Raw genomic sequence first — 15143 nt, forward strand, 5'->3', positions numbered from 1 at the left:
AACTCTGTGGTCCATACACAGATTAAAAGATGGGTTTTTATTTACGTTAAATATTAGTTTGTATTGAAGTTATTTATTAGGTTTAACTAAAGGGGGAAAGTAAGTTGTGTTAAATACAGTAGGTTGCAACTTGAAATATAGGTTTGTTAATAATATAACATAACATTTGGCGTTGAATCATATATTTGGTTTCAACCAATTTAGTTTTTTAATTTATTTATTTAGAACATAACTCATTTACTTGTAACTTGTTGAAGCAAAACATTTTTTACAGTACAGGCCACATAGGCACCAATACTGTCGGCAGTTTTATGGATGATTAGGCCTACATTTTACATCTCACATGTGGGCTATATTATAGGCCCATAGCCAACCTAGACATATTTATTAAGTAGCCTATATGGACCACAGCTACGTAAAGGCAACTCCGAACACTGGATGTATTTAGTTGATGTTTAGAATAGTTCAACAAAAAAAGTGTATTCAGAACATCTCACATGGGTCGGGCCCACTGTCCTTCATATTTTGCCCTCGAGCGCTTCCTCCCTCTTATCCTCATCCATCCAGCCCTGCACTTTTCCCTAGAATGGTATGCCCCAGAATGGTATGCCCCGGCATGAGCCTATTGATGCGATATGTCTCCTCCGTACCCTCTGGTAGATCATTATTATTCTTGTCGGCACTCTGCAAAGCCTCGAATGTGGATTGGACGAAGATGTAGGGTACATCTCTAAGATGATGCTATACAAGTATAGTATATGTTGTATAAATGTAGACTAGTCACTGTATATTTTTTAATTAGGCTACAGTTGTCTTGTGTGCCTGGATACGTTGGATTAACTGGAGAAGCAAGGATCATCGGTCGCGCCCTTGTGGGCTTTGACTTGTCTATCATATTCACAGGGAGTGAGTATCAAAATGAGGGACGCCGAAGGAGTCGTTTTTGGACAAGATGCGGACAGAATGGTTGGGGCAGTGCTTCGTAGGATGCTGAGGCTTTTCGATGGTGAGTTGCCGCAGACGGGTCGCCTCTTTATTTGTTCATCATAGGAACCATTCGAGTGGACATTCCATGCCGCGGGCATCCCAGGCCGAACCATTTCCCACTGGACTAGCTACTCAATGGCAATTGTTTCGGTCGCTAATTTCAAATGAAAGATGTTGCAGTATTTGATCCTACGGAATGGTTGTTTACGTCTAATTAATTAGGTCAGACCTCTACAAGTCCGACGGCACTATAGCATCAATTCCATCATCATTTAATTCCTGCATTGTCCATGTTGTCCACAAAGCACAAGTGTGCAAAGATTCCATTCCAGTCAATGGTGCTTCTATCACGGGGTCATTGTCCGTTACATTACAATACAAATGTGGTGTAGACGCTTTGGGAAGTCAACCTAGCATAATCTATTATAAAGCGCAAACCAGGGAAATACCACCGCCATACATCCAGTCTAAATAGATAGGTAGGCTTAGCCTCTGCTGGTGTGAGTGACTGACTGGGTTTCAGCCCAGGTCGTTTGCGCACCTCAATGCTGTGGAATAGCCCACTGAGCTAAACGCCTAGGCTATTAGCTCAGGGAAACAAAGTCTTTAGTTCTCACTGGTGTGTTGTGGAAAGGAAAGCGTCCAGTTGTCATTGAGTCACAGGGTAAACACATTGAAGATAATACTACCTGCTCTGTCGCCTAACAGACAGGATATCACTGTATGTCTGTCTGTGTGTTATTATTCTAGTGAGGGAGTCAATCTGTCAGCCCCACAGCCTTCACGTCGTGAGGTTTTCCTTAGCCAGTTGGTGGTGCACACTGGTTTGAATGATCCTAGAGGAAAAACAAACAGACAGCATCTTGAGCCTTGTTGACAACAATCTGGCGTCTGTGTCTCTCTCGTTTCATATATCTCGCTCTTTCTTAGCCGATCTCGCTCTCTCTTTCTGATCTCGCTCTCTCTTTCTATCTCTCTCCATATTTCTCATGTTTCGTGTAGATTCTGTCTCCTAGTGTGAACATCTGTCTTCCAGAGAAATCGCAGGCTATGATAACACATGGTAAGGTGTGTGTGTGTGCGTGAGTACACGTGTTTGTCAGTGGAGGAGATTGAGCGGCACGTTTGCCCATTGATTTCCATGGCAGCAGTGGAACAGCCGTGCCCTGAAAACAAACCTGCCCTGACACTGATCCAATTGGAAATTCCAACCCCTTCTCAGAACAGGTCAGGCAGCACCAGTCAATGTCAATAGACCTACATAGGAACAAAACACTGTGGCTGAGTGACCATCTAATTAGCGCTGTCCGTCTGTCCTCATCGTGACCTTTTATTGGCATCCTAACTGTCATGTGTTGTCATATCGACCAATGGAAGCATTGTTCTTTTGACAGCAAAAACAAGTCTAATTGCATGGGATTTATTCCATGAATTAATCACTGCGTTGATTGAATTTCACGATAGCTCCATTGATGAGGGAGTTCATGAAGACGATTGATTGATTCACGACAGAGGTCGTTGCTGTGTTGTTATTTGACAGTGTTAGTTTAGAGGTCAGGGTCATATGAGTGTGCAGCCTGAATTAAGGAACTTGAAAATCAAAAGTCTTTCCTCGACATGCACACAAACAGGAATGTCGTATTGCTTATCAGACAGGTGTTTTGTTTTACATTCTGAAAACCTCTATTTCTGTGAGTGACCTTTTTGTACACAGATTTATTAAGGAATTTGTTTTAATTATGGAGATGAGCGTAGCTATGATGCTCTAATCCCATGTCCTGATGAGCTGCTGAGATATTTATTTTTGATTGTTGCGTTAAATGAAATGACTTAATTCGGAGAGAGAGAGAGATACCTTTATTGCCTCCTGTGTGTGGTCGAATGATGGCTAAGTGTCAGGCTGCCAGTAATTTAAGTGCACGACTTCCTCTCATTCCCTTCCCATCATCGCCTCTGAATTCGAGGAACAAATCATCCAGTCATGCATTTCAAACCATTGCGAACAGAAGAGACGAGGAGAGGAAACACACGTTTGAGAGTATAGAGGGATGAGGATGTGGCGAGCTGAATCATCATGCCGCGAGATACCGTTCCTGAATGATCAAGGGTGGGATGTTTTTGGGATCTTATGGAACTCCTTCCTCGGGGTGCACAGGGAGAGAGTGGCGTAGGGGTTCGGTGAGGGGGAAGTGTCGTGAACACCGAGGGGCCTACACTGCAGGAGCGTCTTGAAGACTGTGTGGGGACGGGAGGCTTTGTTGGTCAACTGTCCCAGTTATGTAACAATGACGACGCGAGGTAAAGACTAATAACAGCGCTCACACTCGAGGCGAGGGACATGGAGGAAGAAGAACAGAGAGAACGTAGAGACGTGATAAGAGATGGGGGGGATGGGATGCACACGTACGAAGGAGTGATGGCCGAAGACGCAATATAAAAGGTGGTGGGATACAGACCGAGATGGAGAGAGCGAATAAGGGAAAGGGAGGTGAATTGAGGAGAGGTGTAGCGTGTATGCACGAGGGCTGTGAATGAGGTGGAATTGTAATAGCATTCATCCGGTCCTCTGCTGTCCTTCCCCCCTGGCTACAGATACAGATAGCAGGTCCCGATCACATTATCTGTCTACGTTCAGAACACACACACACACACACACACACCAGATCAGACTGACACAGACTGGGACTAACCCGAATCATAAGTATGAAGAGCACAAACAGTAATATGCTGGATTTAGTTTTACAACTGCCTAAGGTCTAGCCCTGGTTTCTGGACCTTAATCATTTGGTCTCGTGAACAGATACAGGTGAGTCGATTCAATTAGAAGAGTCAGTAGAGCGAGAGACTCTTTTCTATGTGAATAATAAAACCACTGCAAGTCACCTCTAGGTCCACACACAGAAGGAACTCAACTCGCTTAGATTCCCACCAGACTGCCTGGGTCTCTTTGAGAGATGCGTTAAGTGGTCTGTTCAGTTCATTAACGACTCCAAAGGAAACTCCATTCCAGAGAGAGTGTAGGAGCTGCAGCCTCCGCAGTCTGCTGGGGGAAACAATTGGTATCATTCATGGCCATGTCCTCTGACACACAAAGCTCTCATAGATAAACCCATCGCTCTCTCTATCTGCCCCCGGATCCACCCCACCACCACCACCACCCCCTTTTATGGGCAGAATGAAGAGATTTCTAGTCCATCCAGTCTGATGGGCTAGCTGACCCATTGATGAGAGCCAGTTGGGTTTACGTGACAGTTGCTGTCACTATGCCATTATCTGCTATACCAGGCAGGATTTACTGAAGTAGGATCCTATATACACTGCTCAAAAAAATAAAGGGAACACTAAAATAACACATCCTAGATCTGAATGAATGAAATATTCTTATTAAATACTTTTTTCTTTACATAGTTGAATGTGCTTGACAACAAAATCACACAAATTATCAATGGAAATCAAATTGATCAACCCATGGAGGTCTGGATTTGGAGTCACACTCAAAATTAAAGTGGAAAACCACACTACAGGCTGATCCAACTTTGATGTAATGTCCTTAATTAAAACAAGTCAAAATGAGGTTCAGTAGTGTGTGTGGCCTCCACTTGCCTGTATGACCTCCCTACAACGCCTGTGCATGCTCCTAATGAGGTGGCGGATGGTCTCCTGAGGGATCTCCTCCCAGACCTGGACTAAAGCATCCGCCAACTCCTGGACAGTCTGTGGTGCAACGTGGCGTTGGTGGATGGAGCGAGACATGATGTCCCAGATGTGCTCAATTGGATTCAGGTCTGGGGAACGGGCGGGCCAGTCCATAGCATCACTGCCTTCCTCTTGCAGGAACTGCTGACGCACTCCAGCCACATGAGGTCTAGCATTGTCTTGCATTAGGAGGAACCCAGGGCCAACCACACCAGCATATGGTCTCACAAGGGGTCTGAGGATCTCATCTCGGTACCTAATGGCAGTCAGGCTACCTCTGGCGAGCACATGGAGGGCTGTGCGGCCCCCCAAAGAAATGCCACCCCACACCATGACTGACCCACCGCCAAACCGGTCATGCTGGAGGATGTTGCAGGCAGCAGAACGTTCTCCACGGCGTCTCCAGACTGTCACGTATGTCACATGTGCTCAGTGTGAACCTGATTTCATCTGTGAAGAGCACAGGGCGCCAGTGGCGAATTTGCCAAACTTGGTGTTCTCTGGCAAATGCCAAACGTCCTGCACGGTGTTGGGCTGTAAGCACAACCCCCACCTGTGGACTTCGGGCCCTCATACCACCCTCATGGAGTCTGTTTCTGACCGTTTGAGCAGACACATGCACATTTGTGGCCTGCTGGAGGTCATTTTGCAGGGCTCTGGCAGTGCTCCTCCTGCTCCTCCTTGCAAAAACGCGGAGGTAGCGGTCCTGCTGCTGGGTTGTTGCCCTCCTACGGCCTCCTCCACGTCTCCTGATGTACTGGCCTGTCTCCTGGTAGCGCCTCCATGCTCTGGACACTACGCTGACAGATACAGCAAACCTTCTTGCCACAGCTCGCATTGATGTATCATCCTGGATGAGCTGCACTACCTGAGCCACTTGTGTGGGTTGTAGACTCCGTCTCATGCTACCACTAGAGTGAAAGCACCGCCAGCATTCAAAAGTGACCAAAACATCAGCCAGGAAGCATTGGAACTGAGAAGTGGTCTGTGGTTATCACCTGCAGAACCACTCCTTTATTGGTGGTGTCTTGCTAATTGCCTATAATTCCCACCTGTTGTCTATTCCATTTGCACAACAGCATGTGCAATTTATTGTCAATCAGTGTTGCTTCCTAAGTGGACAGTTTGATTTCACAGAAGTGTGATTGACTTGGAGTTACAGTGTGTTGTTTAAGTGTTCCCTTTATTTTTTTGAGCAGTGTATTTTGCCCATTATGTGCCACCTTTTGGGCCACCGACTAACCAGGTGATCCCAAGGCCAGACATCCTCGTCTAACCCAGGTCCACACCACTCTGCCTGGGCCTCCACGGAGAAGCTCTGCCTGGGCCTAGTATCAAAACCAGAGCCGGAGGACAAATAAATAGGCCAACAACGAGCCTGAAGTGGCCAAGTCTAACACCATGTCTCCTTTCTCTGGTAGAATTTGACATTTTAGTTGAATCACTATCTACTGCCCCCTCAAGTGTTTCTCATTGTCCCTATGGTGCCCCGACACAGCAGCCTGGCTCCTACGGGACTGTGTGTGGGGGAAACACATGAGATACTGTCTCTCACCGTGCCCTCTCTATGGTGTTGACATACACACCAATGATCTTTCTTGCCACCACAGCTGTCCCAGTTACCACGGCGGCACAGCCTGTCGCGTTTCCACAGCGACCACAGTCAGTCAGACATCAGTGATGGATATTGATCGACATGTGCGGGCGGCTTTAGAGGTTCAGGGTTGAATTGAACAGCTATATTGATTGATAACTGTCACTGTTATCGCCGCTAAACCCTTGTGTCTAATTCCACAAGTTGTAGCTCTTTGTCGGAAAGTGTCTCTGATAGGAAGTGTGCGATCTAAATCTGTTGGTCCCAGATCTGTTTCTGCTCTTGCCAACTCCTTTGGTGTCATTGTTATGCCAAACATGTTTGGCATAACAATTCCATAAGGAGTTGGCAAAAGATATAGTTGGCACACAAATATAGTTACACCCGATGGAAGAAATAGAACGTGAAAGTGTATATTTCCTGAAGAAAATGTGCGCTTGCTTCATTGTATTTTTTGAAAAGCACACTAATTGTCCTCCTAGCTCCAAAACAGTGCGAGAACATCTGGGCGACCCTATGAAGACATTTAGTAGCAGCGACAGACCAGATCCCACAGCAGCAGTAACACAGTGGGAAAAAATCTGATGAAGTCTATAAAAGACATTTAGTAGCAGCGACAGACCAGATCCCACAGCAGCAGTAACACAGTGGGAAAACATCTGATGAAGTCTATAAAAGACATTTAGTAGCAGCGACAGACTAAAGCCCACAGCAGCAGTAACACAGTGGGAAAAAATCTGATGAAGTCTATAAAAGACATTTAGTAGCAGCGACAGACTAAAACCCACAGCAGCAGTAATACAGTGGGAAAACATCTGATGAAGTCTATAAAAGACATTTAGTAGCAGCGACAGACTAAAGCCCACAGCAGCAGTAACACAGTGGGAAAACATCTGATGAAGTCTATAAAAGACATTTAGTAGCAGTGACAGACCAGATCCCACAGCAGCAGTAACACAGTGGGAAAACATCTGATGAAGTCTATAAAAGACATTTAGTAGCAGCGACAGACCAGATCCCACAGCAGCAGTAACACAGTGGGAAAACATCTGATGAAGTCTATAAAATACATTTAGTAGCAGCGACAGACTAAAGCCCACAGCAGCAGTAACACAGTGGGAAAACATCTGATGAAGTCTATAAAAGACATTTAGTAGCAGCGACAGACTAAAGCCCACAGCAGCAGTAATACAGTGGGAAAACATCTGATGAAGTCTATAAAAGACATTTAGTAGCAGCGACAGACTAAAGCCCACAGCAGCAGTAACACAGTGGGAAAACATCTGATGAAGTCTATAAAAGACATTTAGTAGCAGCGACAGACCAGATCCCACAGCAGCAGTAACACAGTGGGAAAACATCTGATGAAGTCTATAAAAGACATTTAGTAGCAGTGACAGACCAGATCCCACAGCAGCAGTAACACAGTGGGAAAACATCTGATGAAGTCTATAAAAGACATTTAGTAGCAGCGACAGACCAGATCCCACAGCAGCAGTAACACAGTGGGAAAACATCTGATGAAGTCTATAAAAGACATTTAGTAGCAGCGACAGACTAAAGCCCACAGCAGCAGTAATACAGTGGGAAAACATCTGATGAAGTCTATAAAAGACATTTAGTAGCAGCGACAGACTAAAGCCCACAGCAGCAGTAACACAGTGGGAAAACATCTGATGAAGTCTATGAAGACATTTAGTAGCAGCGACAGACCAGATCCCACAGCAGCAGTAACACAGTGGGAAAACATCTGATGAAGTCTATAAAAGACATTTAGTAGCAGCGACAGACTAAAGCCCACAGCAGCAGTAACACAGTGGGAAAACATCTGATGAAGTCTATAAAAGACATTTAGTAGCAGCGACAGACCAGATCCCACAGCAGCAGTAACACAGTGGGAAAACATCTGATGAAGTCTATGAAGACATTTAGTAGCAGCGACAGACCAGATCCCACAGCAGCAGTAACACAGTGGGAAAACATCTGATGAAGTCTATAAAAGACATTTAGTAGCAGCGACAGACTAAAGCCCACAGCAGCAGTAACACAGTGGGAAAACATCTGATGAAGTCTATGAAGACATTTAGTAGCAGCGACAGACTAAAGCCCACAGCAGCAGTAATACAGTGGGAAAACATCTGATGAAGTCTATAAAAGACATTTAGTAGCAGCGACAGACTAAAGCCCACAGCAGCAGTAACACAGTGGGAAAACATCTGATGAAGTCTATGAAGACATTTAGTAGCAGCGACAGACTAAAGCCCACAGCAGCAGTAACACAGTGGGAAAACATCTGATGAAGTCTATGAAGACATTTAGTAGCAGCGACAGACCAGATCCCACAGCAGCAGTAACACAGTGGGAAAACATCTGATGAAGTCTATAAAAGACATTTAGTAGCAGCGACAGACTAAAGCCCACAGCAGCAGTAACACAGTGGAAAACATCTGATGAAGTCTATGAAGACATTTAGTAGCAGCGACAGACTAAAGCCCACAGCAGCAGTAATACAGTGGGAAAACATCTGATGAAGTCTATAAAAGACATTTAGTAGCAGCGACAGACTAAAGCCCACAGCAGCAGTAACACAGTGGGAAAACATCTGATGAAGTCTATGAAGACATTTAGTAGCAGCGACAGACTAAAGCCCACAGCAGCAGTAATACAGTGGGAAAACATCTGATGAAGTCTATAAAAGACATTTAGTAGCAGCGACAGACTAAAGCCCACAGCAGCAGTAACACAGTGGGAAAACATCTGATGAAGTCTATGAAGACATTTAGTAGCAGCGACAGACTAAAGCCCACAGCAGCAGTAATACAGTGGGAAAACATCTGATGAAGTCTATAAAAGACATTTAGTAGCAGCGACAGACTAAAGCCCACAGCAGCAGTAACACAGTGGGAAAACATCTGATGAAGTCTATGAAGACATTTAGTAGCAGCGACAGACTAAAGCCCACAGCAGCAGTAACACAGTGAGTAATGCATTAAGAAGTGGTTATGTAAGCATACACTGGGGAATGGGGAGCCCATTGGTTAGATCTGGCCTTCTATCTTTTTTTCTTTCTTTTTCTTGTTCTCCTTTTTCACTCTTATTCACCCTTTGTTTTCTTTCTTCTGTGTAGTCTCAGGTCTCATTCATGTAAATTCACTTCCTGCTCTCACCCCATGTTCTTGGGAAATGCTACAAAGGGACATAGAGTGTATGCGGGGTCGTACATATGAGAGTTATGCTATATGGCTCCCTAATGCATCTCAGTGCAAAAGCCACCCGGTTCGAATCCAGACTGTGTCACATCCGGCTGTGATTGGGAGTCCCACAGGGCTGCGCACAATTGGCCCAGCGTCGTCCGGGTTTGGCCGGGGGGTTAGGCCATCATTGTAAATAACAATGTGTTCTTTACTGACTCGCCTAGTTTAAATAAAAAGTGAAATGTGGTTGGCATTAGAAGCCAAGCCTGTGCTGGGTATCACACGTGTCACAGCTATTGCTGTTGCCCACTCACCACAGTGGGAGGATCATACACGGTGACATGTCCACTGGTGTTCTTCTCACGACACTGTGTAATTGTGAGAAAGAGAGAGACTGTCATCTGTAGTGACACGTTTGTATTGACAAGAACACTGAGATGACTAAATGGGTTAGTGCAATCTGCTAATGGAGTAATGGAGGCAGCCACTCACACACACCAAGGTACATACTGTTCTTAAACATATACCAAAAGGTGTCTGTGGAGCCGTAGGAGGATGAGTATTATATTATGTCTGCGTACTAAATGGCACTCTATTCTCTATTTAGTGCACTGGGTTCAGGTCAAAAGAAGTGCAGTATATTGGGAATAGAGTGCCATTTGGGATGCAGTCGATGTCCTGCTGGTTGTGTGTGGGGAGACTGGAGCGAGTCCAGTTCCTGTATGGTGGGTTGTGGCTAGTCACCAGTCAGCACATCACCTCCAGACTGCACTGCCAGGCTGTAGCACGACAACAGCTTTGCAGGAAGAGGAGGAGGCTTGAGTGGGCAGTGTGTGGTGGAGGGGGATCCGGACTGTGTGTGTGTCAGCGTATCTCCAGTCATTCACTGGGCTACTTATTTGGTACACGCTTTGGCTAGGCGTCAGTCACGACGACTGTGGCACAGACTCAGAAATACAGTCACCCACATACACCATTCAGTACTGATCATTGTTGTATCTAAATGACTGACGGAAGACTTTGTTAGAATTCTCACCGCCATTGTTAGTCAGCCCTCTTTGAAGGCTTTGATGACATTTATACAGAAGCACTGACATTTCCATCCTAAACATACAGTCAGTCACTACACTGTGGTGCCACACATCAGTCAATCAATCAAATGTATTTATAAAGCCCCTTTTTACATCAGCCGATGTACAGAAACCCAGCCTAAAACACCAAACAGCAAGCAATGCAGGTGTAGAAGCAGCTAAGAGCAACTCTCTGAGAGTACTATAGAGATTGGTCCTGTTCGTGAATGAGGCTTATGAGCATTGCAGACACACGCACATACAGTCAAACATATTCATCTCCATGTTGCTAAGAGCTGAGGCACTCAGCAAGATGATCTGGGGCTGACTAAAGCCATGGCTTCCTGTCCCTCCTAGCCCCTCTCTTTGCCCTCTCTTCCCCACCCCACTAGAATCAATCCGAAATGGCAGGGCTATTATACTGAGAGATACCACCCCTTTCACTGTCATCCCTCTGTACAGACACACACACATACATATTTATATATATATATATATACAGTACCAGTCAAAAGTTTGGACACTTACTCATTCCAGGGTTTTTCTTTATTTTTACTATTTTCTACATTGCAGAAAAATAGTGAGGACATCAAAACTATGAAATAACACATATGGGATCATGTAGTAACTAAAAAAGTGTTAAACAAATAAATATATTTTTAGATTGTTCAAAGTAGCCACCCTTTGCCTTGATGACAACTTTGTACACTCTTGGCATTCTGTCAACCAGCTTCACCTGGAATGCTTTTCCAACGATCTTGAAGGAGTTCCCACATATGCTGAGCACTTGTTGGCTGCTTTTCCTTCACTCTGTGGTCCAACTCATCCCAAACTATCTCATTGGGTTGAGGTCGGGTGATTGTGGAGGCCAGGTCATTTGATACAGCACTCCATCACTCTCCTTCTTGGTCAAATAGCCCTTACACAGCCTGGTCATTGTGCTGTTGAAAAACAAATGATAGTCCCACTAAGCACAAACCAGATGGGATGGTGTATCGCTGCAGAATGCTGTGTCTATGCTGGTTAAGTGTGCATTGAAGTCCAAATGAATCACGGACAGTGTCACCAGCAAAGCACCATGACACCTCCTCCTCCATGCTTCACGGTGGGAACTACACATGCGGAGATCATCCATTCACCTACTCTGCGACTCACAAAAACACGGTGGTTGGAACCAAAAATCTACATTTGGACAGATTTCCACTGGTCTATTGTCCATTGCTCATGTTTCTTTGCCCAAGCAAGTCTCTTCTTCTTATTGGTGTCCTTTAGTAGTGGTGTCCTTTACAGCAATTTGACCATGAAGGTGTAATTCATGCTGTCTCCTCTGAACAGTTGATGTTGAGATGTGTCTGTTACTTGAACCTTGAAGAATTTATTTGGGCTGCAACTTCTCCGGCCAGTAACTCTAATGAACGTATCCTCTGCATCAGCGGTATCACTGGGTCTTCCTTCCCTGTGGCGGTCCTCATGAGAGCCGGTGTCATCGCAGCGCTTGATGGTTTTTGTGACTGTATATCTGTTTTTTGCGTCGGAATACCTATCTTCTGTAGACCACCCCTACTTTGTCACAACACAACTTATTGGCTCAAACACATTAAGAAGGAAATAAATTCCACAAATGAACTTTCAAAAAAGGCATACCTGTTAATTTAAATAAATTCCAGGTGACTACCTCACGAAGCTGGTTGAGAGAATGCCAAGAGTGTGCAAAGCTGTCATCAAGGCAAAGGGTGGCTAGAATCTAAAATGTGTTTTGATTTGTTTAACACTTTTTTGGTTACTACATTATTCCACGTGTGTTATTTCATAGTTTTGGTGTCTTCACTATTATTCTACAATGTAGAAAATAGTAAAAATAAATTAAAAGCCTGGAATGAGTAGAGAGAGAGGGAGCACAAACCCTCAGTCTAGAGGTGATTATAGCCTGAGCACAAACCCTTATACTGACTTTCCATGCCAATAAAGCCCATTGAATTGAACTGAATTGAGAGAGAGGGAGCAGGTTTGACCAGAAGGAGAGGTGTGTGTGTTATATATAATAGTGGAATCAAAATGTATTCATATTGTGCTTTTTGAACATTCGTGAGTAGAAGTGGGAGGCAGGTACAGTATAATGTTGTCAACGTGCCTTTTTTCCACATATGCTTATGTCATTTTCCTATGACAAGGTTGACCTGTAAAGCCCACAGTCCATTCAGGGAAGTCTCTCATTTGTCCACACCAGCAGACACCACATAAGAGGGGTTCACAGCAGCTATATTAATGCTGTCTGTTAACATATGGCTGAGTAGATTTGAGCATCTGTCAGATGAGATGATGTCCGCAAGTACAGCTGTCTGCTCTGCTTGCCCCACTGGCTGAGGGGAAGTCATCGACAGTACACACACCACACACACAGGCCAGCTGGATGTCTGCTAGACTAGAACATGATGCTGCTGGGCAGTGGACAGACTCCACCCATCTCACAGGATAGGCTGCTACACTTCACAGCACCTACAGTATATAAATACCATGGTTTTATCCACACCACATTGCCCTCTATCATATGATATTCTTAGGTCCTGAGTTTGCCCTGAACCTGTGACCTGACTATGAAAAACGCCAGTTACTAGATTGATTCTGTTCTAAAAAAAGATATGATGTGGAAAGCCATTCAATGAGTGTGTTTGCAGTTTCCACCCTGTCCAGGTAATCACCAGTGTATAGACACTCCATATGGAGTTTAAATGGCTGGGACTAAATTTAGGATCTAACACTATTCCACACTTTCACACCAGCCTCTAGTTTTGGCATCGACTTGCAGCCGATTTGATTAATAAAGTTCAAGCAAAAGTCCATGAGCCTTGGTTTCGAATGAATCAAATGTGGTCTAAAGATGGAAAGGGTCGTTTGTAGAAAAATTATGAAAGAGGAATTGTTATGATCGTCCCTGTGCTAAGTAGACTAAATATGTCGTTAAAAATGTATCGGGCTGAAAGCTAAGGTTTATCAATATCAGTGAAACAATTGCAGCCTACCTGTCGATTTTCGACCATAGCTTGGCATATAGCTTAGGCAGGCTACGGCTGGATAACTTGGGGAACTTGGATTTCAAGAGAGAATATTGTTATGTGGAGAGAACGAGACTTATCTAGTTCTTTTATAAACGAGCTACAACTATCCCCACGTTCGAGAGCTAGCATACGCTACGCGGTGTATGTGAATGGACGCTCGCTACTCTCGCGACGTTGACGGACATCTCCCCCGTGTGATTCGGGCTCACATTGTCACACGCACTCTAGTCTTTTGTCACAACTGGATGAGTGTGAGGCAAAAGAATCCAGCAAGGCCACTATGTGTTGCGTTCTGTATCTTGAGTCATTGTTTTACATCTGACACGAGGGGGGACTTGTCAAACGGAGAGAGCTGAAAGGCTGTGAACAAGTAGACAGGAGAGGACGGAGAGATACTTAACCAACAGAGGAGCAGCCAGACTGGCACTGATTGGCTCTCTGACTGTTGCTATGGTGGTTTAGGCAGCTATCCCATTGGTCAGACAAGCAACTTGGACAAGGACATGCTCGGGAATCCAAACATCCTCCTGTCGTCATGACAATAGACAGGAAGTGGGAATGTGTTACTGTGGAAGAATGCTAAGCTGTTTTCAACTGAACTGTGTTTTTTTAACAGAGGATCTCTTGTGAACATAGAAACTCTCTATTCTAACCCTGGATCTGCTGCTAGAACAGCTTAGTGGCGCTCCATCCCGCTCTCGGGTGTTCAGCAGAGATGGTGTAATCCGCACGGGAAGATGATTATTATTATAACATGTCTGGATGAGAGGAGAGCAGCTAGATGTGACTTATGGAGTTGGAAGGATTTAGTCAGCGTCAGAAGGAGACAGCGAGATCCTATTCTCTTTGTCCACTTCCATCTAAACTAGCGACCCTAACTAGACATGTTTCTTAATGTAATAACGCAATAGCTAATCATGTCCGTCTACACGCCTACTGCATACGTAGAGTTCTGTCCGATCCCGTTTTAGCGCAGTACATGTTGGCGTAGTGCAAAAGAGAAGGCCTCCAACCCAATTCTATTTTTAATCCATACCTCAGGGAGGGTTTCATAAATCCAAGTTGACACTGTAGAGTCAGCCAGGGATCCATGATGTTTCACGAGACCCGGTATCCCACAGAGACCTATTGCAGCTTCAGTATATTCACATCAATGTGTTTACTCTGCCTTCAGGTGGATGATGCATCACTTCAGACACATAGCTTCATGCTGGGCCATTGATCAGGCCTGACACTGGCACTGAGCCACATAGAGGAACAAACGTGCACACACACAACACACACACCTGGCTTTCTGGTTGATGCATATGCAGAGGCCTTGGTAAATGCTGACATGCTAATACTGTCTACCCAAGCAGCACCTTCACCTCTATGATGTTAAATGGTGTGGAACCTGTTTGCAGTAACCCCATAGCTGTCAGAGCCACACCTTCTGGGAGAGAAATAATGAAACCTGCCATGGGAGAGAGAATGTTGAGGAGAGAGAGAGAGAAAGGGGAGGAGAGAGAGGGGTGAGGTTTAGGTGAGGGTGAGTGATAGCGAGGTA

General features: G+C 44.9%; 1 protein-coding gene across 1 annotated transcript in view; it reads left to right on the forward strand.

Annotated features, from left to right (window-relative positions):
• The first annotated feature begins 41 nt into the window (after positions 1–41).
• The window catches only part of LOC135571813 (transmembrane protein 198-B-like), a 23191-nt gene continuing 8089 nt past the window's right edge, over positions 42–15143 (forward strand). The window contains exon 1 of the mRNA XM_065018791.1: positions 42–1006. The gene's annotated coding sequence lies outside the window, so the exon portion shown is untranslated. The remainder of the gene's footprint in view (positions 1007–15143) is intronic.

Source organism: Oncorhynchus nerka, linkage group LG5, assembly GCF_034236695.1.
Source record: "Oncorhynchus nerka isolate Pitt River linkage group LG5, Oner_Uvic_2.0, whole genome shotgun sequence".
Taxonomy (NCBI): domain Eukaryota; kingdom Metazoa; phylum Chordata; class Actinopteri; order Salmoniformes; family Salmonidae; genus Oncorhynchus; species Oncorhynchus nerka.